Source organism: Petromyzon marinus, chromosome 50 (assembly GCF_048934315.1).
Source record: "Petromyzon marinus isolate PM22_M1 ecotype Great Lakes invasive population chromosome 50, UKy_Petmar_22M1.pri1.0, whole genome shotgun sequence".
Classification (NCBI taxonomy): Eukaryota; Metazoa; Chordata; class Hyperoartia; order Petromyzontiformes; family Petromyzontidae; genus Petromyzon; species Petromyzon marinus.
The window spans coordinates 280,268-296,125 of record NC_133716.1 but is presented as its reverse complement, the minus strand read 5'-3'; the positions used below and the strand labels follow the sequence as shown (position 1 = coordinate 296,125).

At 50.0% G+C, this 15,858-nt stretch overlaps 1 protein-coding gene across 2 annotated transcripts in view; it reads left to right on the top strand.

Annotated features, from left to right (window-relative positions):
- The first annotated feature begins 2,916 nt into the window (after window positions 1-2,916).
- Window positions 2,917-15,858, top strand: part of FAM163B (family with sequence similarity 163 member B) — a 77,904-nt gene continuing 64,962 nt past the window's right edge. The window contains exons 1-2 of one of the 2 annotated variants that reach the window (XM_032973238.2): window positions 2,917-4,120; window positions 4,517-4,627. The gene's annotated coding sequence lies outside the window, so the exon portion shown is untranslated. The remainder of the gene's footprint in view (window positions 4,121-4,516; window positions 4,628-15,858) is intronic. The other variant, XM_032973237.2, reaches the window with a different exon arrangement.

Below are 15,858 nucleotides of genomic sequence, written 5' to 3'. Positions count from 1 at the left end.
AACTCAGGTCGCCGGGTTCACAATAATCACCGGAGCCACCTCTTCACTCAATGTACTGAGCGACGTACTCGCAGAAATACACACATAGACACACAGCGGTAGCAGACGCCAGCCTTTGCGAGGTGCCACTCTGCACGAAGCGTCAGCCTCTAGGGGGTAACGGGGCTGCTGACTGAGATGGGGTCACCCCCACCCCGACTCACCCCCCTCCCCTCAGCACACAATCCACCCGGACACCCCAGCGGAACCACGAATGAAAGTTCCAGCAGCCAGTTGCTGTCCATCCACCCACGCGCTCTCCTGCTGCTCGTGGCACGAAGCCCAAGCGAAGCAAGCAAAGGGCTCAGGGCCCCTAACGGCTCAAGGGGCCCCCCAATTCAGGAAAAAGAAAATAGGAGTGCGGCAAACCCTAACCCAATATCAGCTCAAATTAATATCACAGTAAACGTTGGAATGAAATTAACATAAACACATATTCTTGGTTCTTTCGGTAAAGTCACGTTGAAGGGAAACAATAAAATAATAAAATATATATAAAACAATAAAATTCTCACGACGTTTCGACTGCAACACAAGCAGTCATCATCAGGTGTGAAAACCAACGGCCAGAACATTTGAAAGAAGTGGCGGTTTGTATTTATTTTTAAACGTTAGCACCACGGATAGCGATTTGACAGTTTGTTTAGATGGACGAGTCCATCTATGTTCGGAAAATAGGAGGGGGGAGATTAAAAATTAATGTATACTGTCTGAAAGCCACCGTAAGCGTGAACAATCAATTAAGACCCGAAATGGTTTATCAAATCCTTCCAATGATTGCTAAGCCAGAATCCATCTTCTCGGTTGAAATTGTCTCTGTGTTTGTATATGTGGATAGCCTCATGAACGAATCTCTCATGGTAGCCAGATGGCTTGCAAAGAACCTCTGTCTTGGAGAAGTCAATGTCATGTGAGCCTACTGAATTATAACAATGATCTGCCACGGCCGAGGCGTTGGTCCTACCGTGTTTTAGGTCTGCTTTGTGTTCACGAATGCGGTCCGAGACATGTCGTTGGGTTTCTCCAATGTAACTACGACCACAGAGGCAACTTAGTTTGTAGACACCAGGGTACTGTTTGTCCGGAATCACATCTTTTACAGACCGAACCAGATCACGGATTTCATGTAATGTGTTGAAACGTACCTGGATCTTGTGTTTATTCAAGATTTTGGAGATCTTTTTTGTGATCCCTGCAATGTAGGGTAAAGTGATGGTTTTGAAAGGCTCCTCAAGAGGGTCCTTCTTCATGGTTTGAGTGATAACAGTTCACCATGGTGAACTGGACTACCATGGTGAACTGGACTACCATGGTGAACTGGACTCCCATGGTGAACTGGACTACCATGGTGAACTGGACTTTACATGGTAAACTGGACAACCATGGTGAACTGGACTCCCACGGTAAACTGGACTACCATGATGAACTGGACTACCATGGTAAACTGGACTACCATGGTGAACTGGACTACCATGATGAACTGGACTCCCCACGGTAAACTGGACTACCATGGTGAACTGGACTCCCACGGTAAACTGGACTACCATGGTGAACTGGACTCCCACGGTAAACTGGACAACCATGGTCAGGGGTCGGCAACCAAGCATTTTTTTCGAACTCGCCAATAAAACCCCTCAATGTTGCGAGAGCCTCAAGGCAGTCCTTAAAGAGGCGCATGCCTCTCCAGAGAAGCAGGCTGCTGACCCCTGGGCTGCACCATCGCTCCCATCACTCCCACTCGATCCCCTCCTTCCTCCACCGCTCCCATCACTCCCACTCGACCTCCCCCTTCCTCCACCGCTCCCCCCGCTGCTGCCCAACTTGTGTCACCGCTCATCACTTCCAGCAACCATTCTATAGCGGGGCAGCAAAGCGCAGCCAATTAAAATACTGTACGTAAGTTGTACCTCACTCCTACGCTCCCACGTCTATCACGTGCCGCCTTCACCTACCCGCAACGACCAGCGTGCTGATGCATGGCTAATTAATCATCCAGCAGTGGATCGGCAGCAAGAGGCGACTGCATGGCGGCGTCATCATTGTTAGGAATCATCAACATTCACTTTGCCCCCCTCCCTCCCCCCTCTGTGCTCCTGCACGCAACCCATCCTCTCCATCGCACTTACCCATTCTCATTTTCGCTGCCCTCCACTCACCAATCCAACTCGCCCATCCATCTCCTCCACTCACCTAACACCCCCCCCCCATCTATCTCATGCCTCACTCCTCTTTACCACAATCCACCATCCACCCACCCACCACCTTTCTCCACCCACCCCCTCTGTCCACTCATCCACCCAGCGACCCCTTTCTCCGCTCACCACCCCTCCACTCACCCCATCCACCAACGGACCAATCCATCTCCCGCACTCACCCCACTCACCCCACCCCTTCTCCTCCACTCACCCCCCCACATCGAACCACCCCCAGCACGGGGGGCCCGACCCCACCCCTCGACTCCGATCCCACCCAACCAGCACCGGGGGCACCTCCCTGCATCACCGCCGCCGCCAACGCCGTGAGTCGAGGCGCAGTGGAGACGAATCTCGCTCAGCGGTGCGGAGAGACGGGCGGTAGGGACACAGAGACGTGCTGCTGCTGCTGGTGTTGCTGCTGCTGGTGGTATTGGTGGTACTGCTGGTGTTGGTGGTGCTGCTGGTGTTGGTGGTGCTGGTGGTATTGGTGGTGGTGGTGTTGGTGGTGCTGCTGGTGTTGGTGCTGCTGGTGTTGGTGGTGCTGCTGGTGGTATTGGTGGTGGTGGTGTTGGTGGTGTTGCTGGTGTTGGTGGTGCTGGTGGTATTGGTGGTGGTGGTGTTGGTGGTGCTGCTGGTGTTGGTGCTGCTGGTGTTGGTGGTGCTGCTGGTGGTATTGGTGGTGGTGGTGTTGGTGGTGTTGCTGGTGTTGCTGCTGCTGCTGGTATTGGTGTTGCTGCTGCTGGTGGTGGTTCTGGTGGTGTTGCTGCTGCTGCTGGTATTGGTGGTGCTGCTGGTGTTGCTGCTGCTGGTGGTATTGGTGTTGCTGCTGCTGCTGGTGGTATTGGTGGTGCTGCTGGTGTTGCTGCTGCTGGTGGTGCTGCTGGTGTTGGTGGTGCTGCTGGTGTTGGTGCTGCTGCTGCTGCTAGTGGTGCTGCTGTTGGTGGTGCTGCTGCTGCTGCTGTTGGTGTTGGTGCTGCTGCTGGTGCTGCTGCTGCCAGCGTGCAAGCCGTGAACGGCCGTGCTTGGGAAGGGGAAGCACCGCTGCCCCTGCATCTTCGCGGCAGACATCCTGCACAGTTATTCGCCTCGAGTCGTTCTCTTGGACGCTGGGGGAAGCTCCCAAGTCGCAGGCTCCGCCATCGCACTTGCTGGCTGAGTGAGGCTAGGCGAGGTGCTTGGTGCGCGAGAGACGGCGAGAGAGAGAGAGCCGAGAGGATTGCATCGAAGCGGCCGCTCGGACAAGAAGACGCCGTGCACACAGGAAACGTGTGGACATCGACACCATCAACATCAGCAACATCATCAGCAGCAGCAGCGCCCAGCAGAAGGATGACGTCGGCGTCTTCCACGGGATGAAGTCGGGATGAACCCAGCGATGTAAAAGGAGATATCTGCGAAAACTAAGCCACAAAAAAACCCTGCAGACTATTTCAGGAGCATTATAATAATTATTGTGTGTATATAAACATACACACGCGCGGCACAATGTGGTGAAAGTTTAAGGCGAATTAATGTCTTGTGTTCAATCATCACCGCGTGAAATCGGCAACGCCTGAGCCGGACGGATGCATCTGCGACGTTGACTCGCGCCATTGAACTGAAATTAGTGAATCGCAGAAACGCCGTCCGCATTCCATAAGGACAAAGGCACACACACACCACGTGTCGAGAGAGAGAGAGATGCTGCTGACGACGATGATGACGGTGGTGGTGGTGCTGGTGCCTCGTGCAGCAGCAGCACCCACACGCGCTGCTGCCCCTGCTGCTGCTGCTGCAGCTGCTGCGATGTGAGTGCTGATTCCGAGACCCCAGCGTGCGTCACGTGACGCCTTCGTCTCTGGCTCCGGGATGTCGCAGACCTAAGAGCACGGGAGATGCTGCTCCGGGTAAGGAGAGAATCATCATCATCCTCCTCGTCCTCGTCTCGCGCTCGTCTCTTCCCCTCTCACCCACCCCGCGATGCTACTGCTGCTGCTGCACTTGTACACGCGCACACAGGGACACGGAGCCCTTGTGTGTGTGTAGTCAGACCATGCAGAGGCTCTTTGTACTGGGGCAGTCGCGGTTTCAGCTTGAATTGAGATGATGCATTTTTTTAATCTCGCATTTAAAAACAAATATTTCTATATAAACGCGCGTGTGTGGGCGTGTCTAATGTGATTTGGGTGGTGGTGTGTGTGCGTTTGTGTGGACAAGTGGGTTGCAAGTACGTCTCGTACGGTTGGCTACATACGGTGCGAAAGAATTCCTACACACATGTTGGTATATGTTTGTATATGAAGGTCGACTCTGCATCCAATGAGTCCCTGGTGCGCTGTATAAACATCGCCACTGGGGAAACAAAGGCGGCCGGGCGTGGTGCTGGCTACCCCACCCCCAGTGCGCTGGCCTTGGTAGGTGCTCGCTAACAGCACTTGCTCCAACAATCTGTGTAGGCTACAGGGACGGGGGGGATCTCTGTCTTTGTATGTAATTGTGTATTCTTAGCGGTACGTATTGTGTATTTCGTGTGTCTGTGTGATTAACATCTGTCTGTGTGTAGTCCGCGTGTGGTACGTACGGTCTACGTGTCTGTGGTGTCCGTGGGTCTTGTATGTACCGACTGTGTGTCTATGTGTCCTCCATGCGGCTCGTGTATGTGGACCTGTGCACTTTGTGTGACCGCGTGTGAGCAATGTGCGCTGTGTCTATTTGGGTGTAATGTGTGTCTGTGTTTGCATTGTATGTTTTCCCTGTAAAGTGTGTTTCTGCACGTGTGCTGATATGCATATTGTGTGTGTTATTGTAGCTGTGTGTAATATATGCGTGCACAGTATTGTACACGTGTACGTGTGTGTTGTGGGTATGTGTTGTGTCTGCGATGGCGAAGACCCATAGCTATTGCAAATATTTGACATCTGTGAAAAACAGCTTCAGAGCTCATCGGATTCCTGCAGTCTATATAAAGATTCCCATTCTGACAAATATTCTGATTGAACCGGTTGTGGGCCTCTCTTAGGCTAACGCAACCTTAAATGAGAACCTGGCACGGTGTGTAAACAGCACTGGGGAGACAAAGGCGGCCGTGGACGTGGTATTGGCAACGCCACTCCCTCGTGTCCCGTGTTGCCCTTCATAGGTGCTGCAAGCTCACAGCACTTGCCCCAACAGTCTGTTGAAAGGCGAGACTGGTGAGGAATCGTTGTTCTAAGGGGTGTGTGGTTTGTGTTGTATTCTTGTATGGGTACAGTTTTATCAGTTTGTGAGATTTGGATCAGAAACTTGGACAATGACCACGACGATGTATCATCGACCACAGCATCTTACGAGTGTGCAACGCAGCTGGAATTAGGCTGCTTCGCTACAGTGAGGAACACGTGGAATTAGACAACATATACGCAGGTTGACATTACATCGCTTTGACTGTGAAGAAAAATGGACTTGGGCAGAAAATCTTCACCCTAAGGGTTGATGGCCGATAGCGAGAATGCATTCGAGGGTACGTTTAGCATGGAGATGGAGTCGTGAAAATTATTTTGTTTGCAGGTACTGGCCAGGTGCATAGCTAGTGTCTGTGCACACGAGTACAGCACTTGGCTCAACAGTCTGTTAATGCAATACGGGAGCTCTTTGTCCATTGCCTAGATACGACATTTTTAATTGTCTGAAGAAAAACAACTCATTCAGAATGATCTGGAATGTGATGTCGTGGAAGTGACGTCACTTCCACGGCATCACTTCTGTGCTTTTCCTGCCAGAAACTGCAGAAGATGATCTGTGTACAATTAGTGACCTCACTCTCCTAAATAAAACCTGGGACCCAGTTAGTGGACTGTGATTGTCTCGGTGGCGAGGTGTTAACTACCTCGCCACGTACACATGCGGTTTGGGGTTCGATCCCGACCCTGATGCCTGCTGTGTATTTGGAGTTTGCGTGTCCCTCTCTCCCCGTGGTCGCGTGGATTTTTCTCCCGAGTCCTCCGGTTTTCTCCTTCCACATTTAGAAACATGCGTTCAGAGTTTTTGCCTGGTTTAAATTTCCACACGATAAGCCACTAAGTCGAGCGATCATTTGTGGCCAGGTGGCTTCTGAAAGAGAGCGACACTGCTCAGTGGGCACTACCTGGTAAATATAAAAAAAATAGTTCGTAAGGGTGGATGATGGAGTTGGGATGAGCTAAATTTAGGCCTCTTGTTTTGACCAGAATAATCCAGGAATCTTCGGTGTTGAATTTGACCTCTGTACGACCTATGGCTTTTGACCTAACGCATTATATTCTTTTAAAAGGCCAAAGTGGTCACCGCATTGAGTGATGCGCCGCCTGCTGGACGAAAGGCGCCATCCACATGGTGACACGAGGGGGATGCCTTTTCTGCTTCGGTGCAATGAAGAAGGGTAATTGCCCGAAACGTCACCTATGATATTTTCCAATTTGAAGGCCACAGTGTTATTGATGAATGTGTTGAGTATAGTCGGGCTTTGCTTCGGAATTTTTACGAAAAAACTTTGTAATATTTTTACCGAATATTCGGATTATCGAATTATTGCCGTTTTGTAATTAACGTGCCTTCGAGATAACAAAAGTGACGTCACTGTTGGCAGTGGGCGTGACGTCACTTCCTTATGACGTCACAATTTCGGACGAATCTTAAATGTTCTTGGATTTTTTTTCAGAACGTGTTGCTCGTCTACAAAGTACCAGAAGTGAAAACTGTACGCGTTGTTCCAAACTGTCATGGAGAAGTGTGTGGCGAGTGGCGATGACCGGTGTGAGGTGGGGAATGTGTCGCCAGGTGAGTGGTGAGTATCTGGTGAGTGGTGTCAGGTGAGAGATTGGTGAGCGTGAGGTGAGCGTGTAGTTCCCGGTGAGCGGGGGTCACTTGCGTGTTTTGCGAGTGTGCGTCAAGCGAGGGGCGAGTGCCAGGTGAGGGGGGTACGTTGTGATTGTGGTCGCCGTGGGAAGGGTCGACAGGTGAGGGCCGACCGAGGGGTGAGATGGGGACGGAGGTGGCACCGATGTTGTCGCGGCTCGCCTCGTCTACCGAATGGGCTGCCTTGTCACGAGGGCTGGCCACCTTGTCTGGGTTTGACCCTGTACATCGCGGGGAATTGGCGTCTGTGACAGGTGTCAGCGATCGATGTGGACCGAGATCTGGTGTCGGTATTGTGCTTGACTTTATGACTGGGAGGCTGCGCGGTGTTGATAGACGCAGGCCGGGAGACGTGCCGAGGTTTTCTCCGCAGCGGAAGAGGTGGCGACCCCGATCGGCAACGCTACACAACAAGACGTCATTTGACCATATGCGAGTCTGTTCGTTACAACACCCTGAACCATTGTCATTGTGCAGAGTTGAGTAAGGGCTCGTTCTGAGAGGTCATCGGTTACAAATGGTTTAAATGCAATGCCATAGGTCCCCGGTTTATTCTGGTCACGAGGGATCATCAACCCAGTACAATGAGTTATTCTCAAGTGCTGACACACTGAGAGCGTCACAAACAAATTAACGTGATTACATACGTAAATGTTACCCACTGAGTGGGTAGGTAGCAAGGTCGACATGTTGGACGGTGATGTGGACGAGGCTTAACTTCAGCCGAGTATACCTGGGTAATGACAGGGTGCCACCTGTCGGCCTGGAGGGGGCGTGACCTGTATACACCGGTATATACCGGTATTCACCGGTATGCACCGGTATTCACCGGTATGCACCGGCTGTAGCTACTATGTATGTACAGTATGTATGTTGTCCTTCCCACCACACACCGTCCAATGAGCACGGCTACGTACGGTGCGAAGGATGTTCAACATACACACACACACACATATCACACTTGTATAAGAGGATGGTCATCTTTCCCACAGACCAAACCCATGCAATTGTCTCAGTCATCCTAGGTGCTGTGTACTGTTACTAGGTTCAACATAATACCGGTACCAGATCACAGTAATTCCTGCCACCCCGAACACAATAGCTACCAATTCCCGGACTCCATGTGAAATATGGACCGGTGGCAACGGCAGTGCATAATGTTGCATAATGTGCTTTGTGTAATGGACATAACACGGTGATGTCATTTATCTGAGAGCCTCGAGGCTCAAAACACCGTTCAGAAAGATCCTGCTTTGGGACGTTTAGCCTTTCTAAAAATCTAAAAGAATTTTGTGTGTTTCTCAATTTGGTTCCATTTTCACTACTTTGCCCATCACGTGGTGTGGGGGGGGGGGGGCGTGTCGATGGGGAGCTCTCGGAGGGCGGTGCATCTCCCCGTGTGTTCGACAGCAGCATCCGGAATGAGATGTCACAGAACTAATTCCGAGATCCCAACAGGTGACCGTCTATGAACCACGCACGAGGAACGTGCCACTCCTTCCCACGTGCCCTGCTCCGGGAAAATGTTGCGTGGGAAGTTGGAGCTGGACAAACATCCAAATAGAGAACCACAGAGCTTGGGAAATTATTGGCAGCAACGGTTCTGGCTGCCTGCCCACTCGTCTGTGGTTTCCAGTTGTGCGTTTTGCAAATTGCGTAAATAAAATTGAAATTCAAACTAATATGTATTTTTTTTGTTATTCTCAAGAGCTGGAATTTACACAACTGAAGTGGCAACCCAAATTGAATGCAGCTTATTTTTTAAGTGAAATCACTCGTCATCAGGCTGAGAGCATCAAGTAAAACATTGTTTAGTTTTATTTCTGTTTAGTGATTTGTTTACCTTTCCTATGCTTTGCACTCCAGTGTTTTTTTTCTTTCAATTTTTGTTTTTGTAACGTTCTGACCCGCCCCTACTGGACATCTGTGAAAAAGAGCTTCATAGCTCATCGGATTCCTCCTGTAGTCTAAATACACATTCTGATTCGGATATGTGCGAACGTTCGTTTTAATCACGGAACTAGCACTGAGATCATGGATTTGAACCCAGAATCTCAGCAGTGCTGGCTCAGTGCTCCAAGTCCTGAGCCACCACGGCATATGCGAGCCAATTGTTATTTTGAAGGAGTGTGTTACACGTGGAGTAACACCAGCCCCCAGGACATCACGCACAGGCGTCTGCAATAGATGAAGGTGGCCGGATGGTTCAGAGATCAGAGCACCGAGCTGCTGACACCGCTGAGATTCTGGGTTCGAATTCGGGATCCTCAACGGTAGTTCTTTGTTGATTTGAAGCTTTCGTGACTGCAGGAATCCATGCTCTTTTCTACCTACGTGACTTTACCGAAAGAACCAAAGAGTATGGTAGTTCTATGATTTCCACTTTCATGGGCCGTTGTCTAACACGAAGGTTTGTAACAGCTCTGCGGGATATCTGAATGTAAACCTCGTCTCATGATGTGGCGATATCGCGAGCGGGATTTAATTGCAAAAAAAAGACTTCAAAAGATGTTTCTGAACCCCACTTGCTCTGCCGTCAACTTCTGCTACATGCGTGTATGTTGAACTTCTTTCGCACCGTACGTCGCCAACCCTGCTAACGGGAGGTGTGGACTAGTGTGGTCTAGTGTGATCTAGTGTGGACTAGTGTGGACTAGTGTGGTCTAGTGTGGTCTAGTGTGGACTAGTGTGGACTAGTGTGGTCTAGTGTGGTCTAGTGTGGACTAGTGTGACTAGTGTGGTCTAGTTTGGACTAGTGCGGTCTGGTGTGGTCTAGTGTGGACTGGTGTGGTCTAGTGTGGACTGGTGCGGACTGGTCCGGTCCAGTGTGGACTAGTGTGGACTAGTGTGGTCTAGTGTGGACTAGTATGGTCTAGTGTGGTCTAGTGTGGTCCGGTGTGGTCTAGTGTGGACTGGTGCGGACTGGTCCGGTCCAGTGTGGACTGTTGGACTAGTGTGGACTAGTGTGGACTAGTGTGGACTGGTGCGGACCGGTGTGGTCTAGTGTGGACTGGTGCGGACCGGTGTGGTCTAGTGTGGACTAGTGTGGACTAGTGTGATCTAGTGTGGACTAGTGTGGACTAGTGCGGTCCGGTGTGGTCCGGTGTGGACCGGTGTGGTCTAGTGTGGTCTAGTGTGGACTAGTGTGGGCTAGTGTGGACTAGTGCGGACAAGTGTGGTCTAGTGTGGTCTAGTGTGGACTAGTGTGGACTAGTGCGGACTGGTGCGGTCTGGTGCGGTCTGGTGCGGTCTGGTGTGGACCGGTGTAGACCGGGGTGGTCCAGTGTGGTCCAGTGTGGTCCAGTGTGGTCCAGTGCGGTCTAGTGCGGACTAGTGCGGACTAGTGCGGTCTAGTGCGGTCAAGTGCGGACTTGTGCGGACTAGTGCGGACTAATGCGGTCTAGTGTGGACTAGTGTGGACTAGTGTGGTCTAGTGTGGACTATATATTCTTGGTTCTTTCGGTGACTTTCGGTGACTTTACCGAAAGAACCAAGAATATGAATCCCTGCTGTCACGAAAGCTTTAAATCAAAATTTAGTGTGGACTAGTGTTACCCGGGACAGCCGGTTGGGCTTGACAGTTTCACGAATCTACACGAACCACCAAAACCACTGTCTACAAAGTTCTGGGTCACCTGCGCGTGCCACTGCGCCTAGCCACGAGGATCCAGGTCAGACAGAAAACAAAACACTCGCCATGCTCGTCACAAACACCGCCCCATAACGACATCATCACCATCAACACCACTATCATCACCATCAACCATCATCACCACCATCATCAACATGAACCATCATCACCACAATCACCACCATGCCCGAGGCCCCCCATTTCTAAGCCATTCCCCCATGTTGTGAAACTCTCCAGAGACGGACGTTTGGTGAGCACTCACGTGTGCAGCATTGCACACCTGAGCGCTCACGATGTGCAGCACACGTGAGTGCATGCATGCAGATGGCGTGTGTGCATATCTGCGTGTGTCCATGCCTGTGTGTGGTGTGCCTGCCTGTTGTGTTCAGAGGTGCTCGCAAACGGCACTTGGGGGACCTTTGTCTTTGAGTGTGTGGGGGAGCGGTGGCGTAGCGGTTAGGGCTACGCTGCGATACGAACCCGGCAATCCGGGTTCGATTCTCGCTCACGGCCAACACCAGTGACAATTATCTCAACCGGTTCTTGGCCTCCCCTAGGTCGACTCGGCCTTATATGAATACCTGGGGAGATAAATGCGTCTGGGCTTGCTGCTGGCCACATCACCGACTCAGTCCACCATGCCAGCCTTAATTGGCGCTTGATAACAGCACTTGGCCAACAGTAGCCGATGAGGCCGTGCATGGGATCTTATATTTTATATTTGTGGGTAGTGATAGTTGGTGGTTGACACACAGCGCTGCAATCCCAGTAACCTGGGGTCGACTTCTGGCCACGATACACATCACCAGTGCCCAATTAGTACGTGCACCTAGCATTGCCTTGGGCAGCCCCCCCCCCAACCCCCTCCCCAAGGTTGACTCAGCCTGTAAATTAATTCCTGCTTCGGCCCTGTGCGGCATTGAACACGAACGCTGTGAGACGCCTGGCAGCCAGGTGAGCTTGAGGCTGCCCACGCCGTTAGCTCTGCGAGCCACAGCAGGAGGAGGAGGTACACTTGCTCGCGGGATGTTTATTTTTGTTTGCTTATTTTTGTTTGTTTTGCGAACAACAGATATCTTTACAGAAGCGATTACAAGAGACGAGGTGAATGTGAATATTTACGAATGACATTAAACGTAGGCGTTGGACTGTAATATTATTACGATTCATAGGAGGTTTTTTGGGTTAGATCGCGTAAATATATAACCCGCCACCACCCGACACAGCCAATTAGTAAGGTTTGTCAAGTGAACAGAACATGCCAATTCGTTACTAGTACAGCACACCGGTGTGGATTTGCTCTCCTACACACCGGTGTGCTGTACTAGTGTAATGACAGGATGACACCTGCTGGCCTGGGAAGGGAATCACGGGTACGGCCACAGAGGTAACAGCCAATCAGGGAATGAGGTGTATCTGGGGCAAAGGTAACAGGTGGGGCTAGCCGAGATGCTTTGGGAACCTGCTCGAAGTTTCCATGAGAGGGCGTGGCCAGAGGCGGGGCTTAGCCACGCCTGGGGGGGATATAAGGGGGAGCGGGCTCGTGTGTGGGGTCCTGAGTCCTGGTGTGTCGCTGTTCACCGACATCTCTCTGCGTCGTCCGGTCACGTGGAAGATCTCCTGCGTGGGTTCCATCGCCGTCACGCCGCCAGCCAGCGGCGGAGACGAGAGAGGGCGAGGGGACCCCGCCGAGTGATCGGCTGTGCGTGTAGCCGGTAGAGGTGTTATTGCCTAGGGTTATATTCAGTGTGAGGAAGAACCAGCGTTGGCCTGTGTTGTGCCCAGTGTGAGAAATAAAGAAGAAGTACCCTCTATACGACGTGTCGTGGAAGTCGCTCATTACACGAGTAACGAATTGGCACGTTCTGTTTACGTGACCAACCTTACTAATTAGCTGTGTCGGGGAGTGGTAGGTTTAGCGACATCTATATAGTTATGCTATCTAACCCAAAAAAACCTGTCTTATGGATGATTTTGATCATGGAAGCTGACATGTTACACTGACTATTAAGTTTATTATCATTTCACTTACCCAGAAGCGACTCGCTGATCCTCGAGGCCTTTTTCAGGAGGATCCTGCAAGGTTTTTACAGTAATTTGTGTTGTGCTTTTTCTCAACATTCCTATGTTTGGCCCAATAAAAGTTACACTCGATATTAGTTGTTCAGCTACCAAATGATACGATTCATACATCTTACAGCGATGTCACAGGGGCATTAATTTACATTTTCTCAGTGAGGGCATGCTTTGGTAATCCCATATCAAAACTTCCCAGGTGCCTGAAGGGGAAAATGAAATCATTGGCTCTGGGCTAACTCGCACTATGGCAAGCTCTGACCACTGAGCAAATCCTAATTTGAACTATAACCCTAACTCTGAGATGATTCACACCAGCAGTAATACATTTGTTTTATCCAATTAGTTTTTTTATAAATACAACTGCAAACTATTTATTTTACCAAGTAAGGCCCATTGAGCTGTATAGCTCTTTTTCAGAAGCGACCTGGCCACAAATGATAGCTCAACGAAGTGGCTTCTCGTGTGGACATTTATAGCTGCCAAATACTCTAAATGCGTGATGTTGAGTCTAAATGTGGAGGGAAAAACCAGAGGATCCAGAGAAAAATTCAAGCTACCACAGCGAGAGAGAGAGACACCGCAAACTGCAAATATACAGACGTCAAGAGTCGGGATCTAACTCACGACCTCCTGTATACCAGGCGAGGTAGTTAACATTTCTCGTGTTTTCAGGAGCCAAAACGTCCCAGAAAGCAATGCACCATTTCAGCGCAGAGGATGTCCTCTGGAAGGTGACGTCAGAGAACTCCTCCAGAGGTCCCTTTCTGCATTGCCTCGTATTCGCCCGAGGCGTCTGCTAGAGAGGTGCCTGTCACCTCCATAGCAGACGCCTATAAGTGTCTGTCACCTCTACAGCAGACACCTAGAAGTGTCTGCTGTAGAGGTGACAGACACCTATAAGTGTCTGTCACCTCCATAGCAGGGCAAACAAACCAACAACTGTGTCCGTCATTCGAGCTGCATAATATAATTTAACATGATGGGTTTTTTGTACGGTCTTTTTTTTGTCAAGGTTGCTGAGCACAGAATTAAAGGCCCCAAAACACGACGTGGCCAGCAACAAGCAGCGATTGTGAAGTTGTAATAGACAAGAGTGCCACTCGTTTCTTGAATGGAGCAAGATTATTATTGAAAGAGTTTGGGGAAAGACGATGGTGGAAGGGAATTCCGAAGTCGAGCAGCGCGTGGGTAGAAGCAGAAAGAGAAACGTCGTGAGCTGTGGTGCGGGCGGAGTGAGCGGGCGGGCGGGGTGAGCGGGCGGGCCTGTTGTGGTTGAACAGTGTGGATGGGACGAAACAGCAGCAGCAGCAAGATCTTCACCATTAACAAATATCATCATCATCAGACAAAAACAACTGTCGCATCATAATCCTATTAACCAATCAGTCTGCTCGACAGTCCTCAACGTGGTTTTCGCAGGGCTGAGAATATCAACTCACGACACCTCCGATTAGCACGGTTGGCATCATACGATGCGAAAGAAGTTCAACATACGTACGTACAACCCGGTATAACCACAGCGGACTGAAACCCAAATGGGAACCCAGGATCTTGGCAGTAGCAGCTCAGTGCTTTTGGCAACGTTCTCGACTTGATACTGCGCAGATGGGCAGGCAGTGCCTCTGCTTCAGATGTCTTCAACTGTTGCTAATCAAGACCGAACAATTTGCACACGACATGAATATATATCAAAATTAAGTGCATCGTACATTAGCGAGTCTACATTAATTGGACTCGCTAATGATGCAGCCCACAACAGTTGGCTTATTAAAGCTTGTTAGGAATGCCTTGGAGTGAATCGCCCATGCGTGAGTCTATTGTTCCCTCGTGTTGTCACGTGCAAGGGAGTTGCAAACAAAGTCTGTTGATAAATACATCGGTTCTTTGTTTGTCCAGGGGTTGTGGTACTGTTCCATGAACCCAGCCATCCGAGTTTGTATCCCCGGCCACTGATTACCTTTACCGAATTCAAGAAACGCATTTATTCTCATTGCTTACAGATTTTCATAACAGAGCTCATTGTTGCTGTCTGCTTGACGTTTTTGGACATTTGAGCCTGTGTTCAGCAAACCGGTGTTTTATGTGGAAAGCATGCCAGCACTGTCTTAATGGTGAGGCTTTCATGTAGCAGTGGACTGACAATGGGGCTCTACATTTGATGGAATCATTATTTGTAGAAATCATTATTTGTAGAGCAAAGCCTCGCAGAGTCTCAAGGCCCCCGGCTTCAGGAGGGCGGGGGGGGGGCTTGTGTTGAGGTGGTTGGCAAATGTCGTCACTGTTTGGCCAATTCGTTTTTTTTGTTTCTCACGTCTTGGTCAGTGTCATATTATCTGTGTGCGTGCGGGAGGAAATTGAAGTGCCGTGTAAGATTAAACCCCACGTGAGAGCGATGGCATTTAAAAATGCGTACAAGTATTTTTTTTTATTAAACAGGAAGCCAGTTTAATCAAATGTGCAGCACCGTGTCCCGTGATTGCTCAGATCTTCACAGGTTCACAAGGCCTCGGGAAGACGGGAGGGGATCTGGATGATTTGATCACTTACATTCAACTCGTGTCGTCTGCATCTGGACTAAAGCGCCTTGCGATTGTCTGAAAGGAGGCTCTATCAGCTGTAATTATGATTAATCTGTGGACACGTCTGAAAGTCGAGCCTCCTGGCTCATCGAGTTTCTTGTGGCTTAATTGTAAAGTCGACTTCATCCCGTATGTCGAAATCATAACACAAAAATATCCCAATGGGGAGTGGCGTCTCATCTCATGACTTAAAATTATTTAATTTTGTGAATTTAGTCCCCTTGCTGGCATCTTTCAACGATCTGTCTTGCCTTGAGACTGCAGTTTTTTCTAAAAACTAAACTATTAAACCGTTTTTATATTACCAGGTAAGGCCCACTGAGCTACACAGCTGTTTGTAGAAGCGACGTGGCCATTCATGTGGAAACGGAGAGCAGTCAAATACTAAAAACGCATGTTTCTAACCATGCTTTCCTCATGACAGTATCCCTCCATTACGGTCATCATCATCACCACTGCACGTACATTGCACATTGTAAAAATA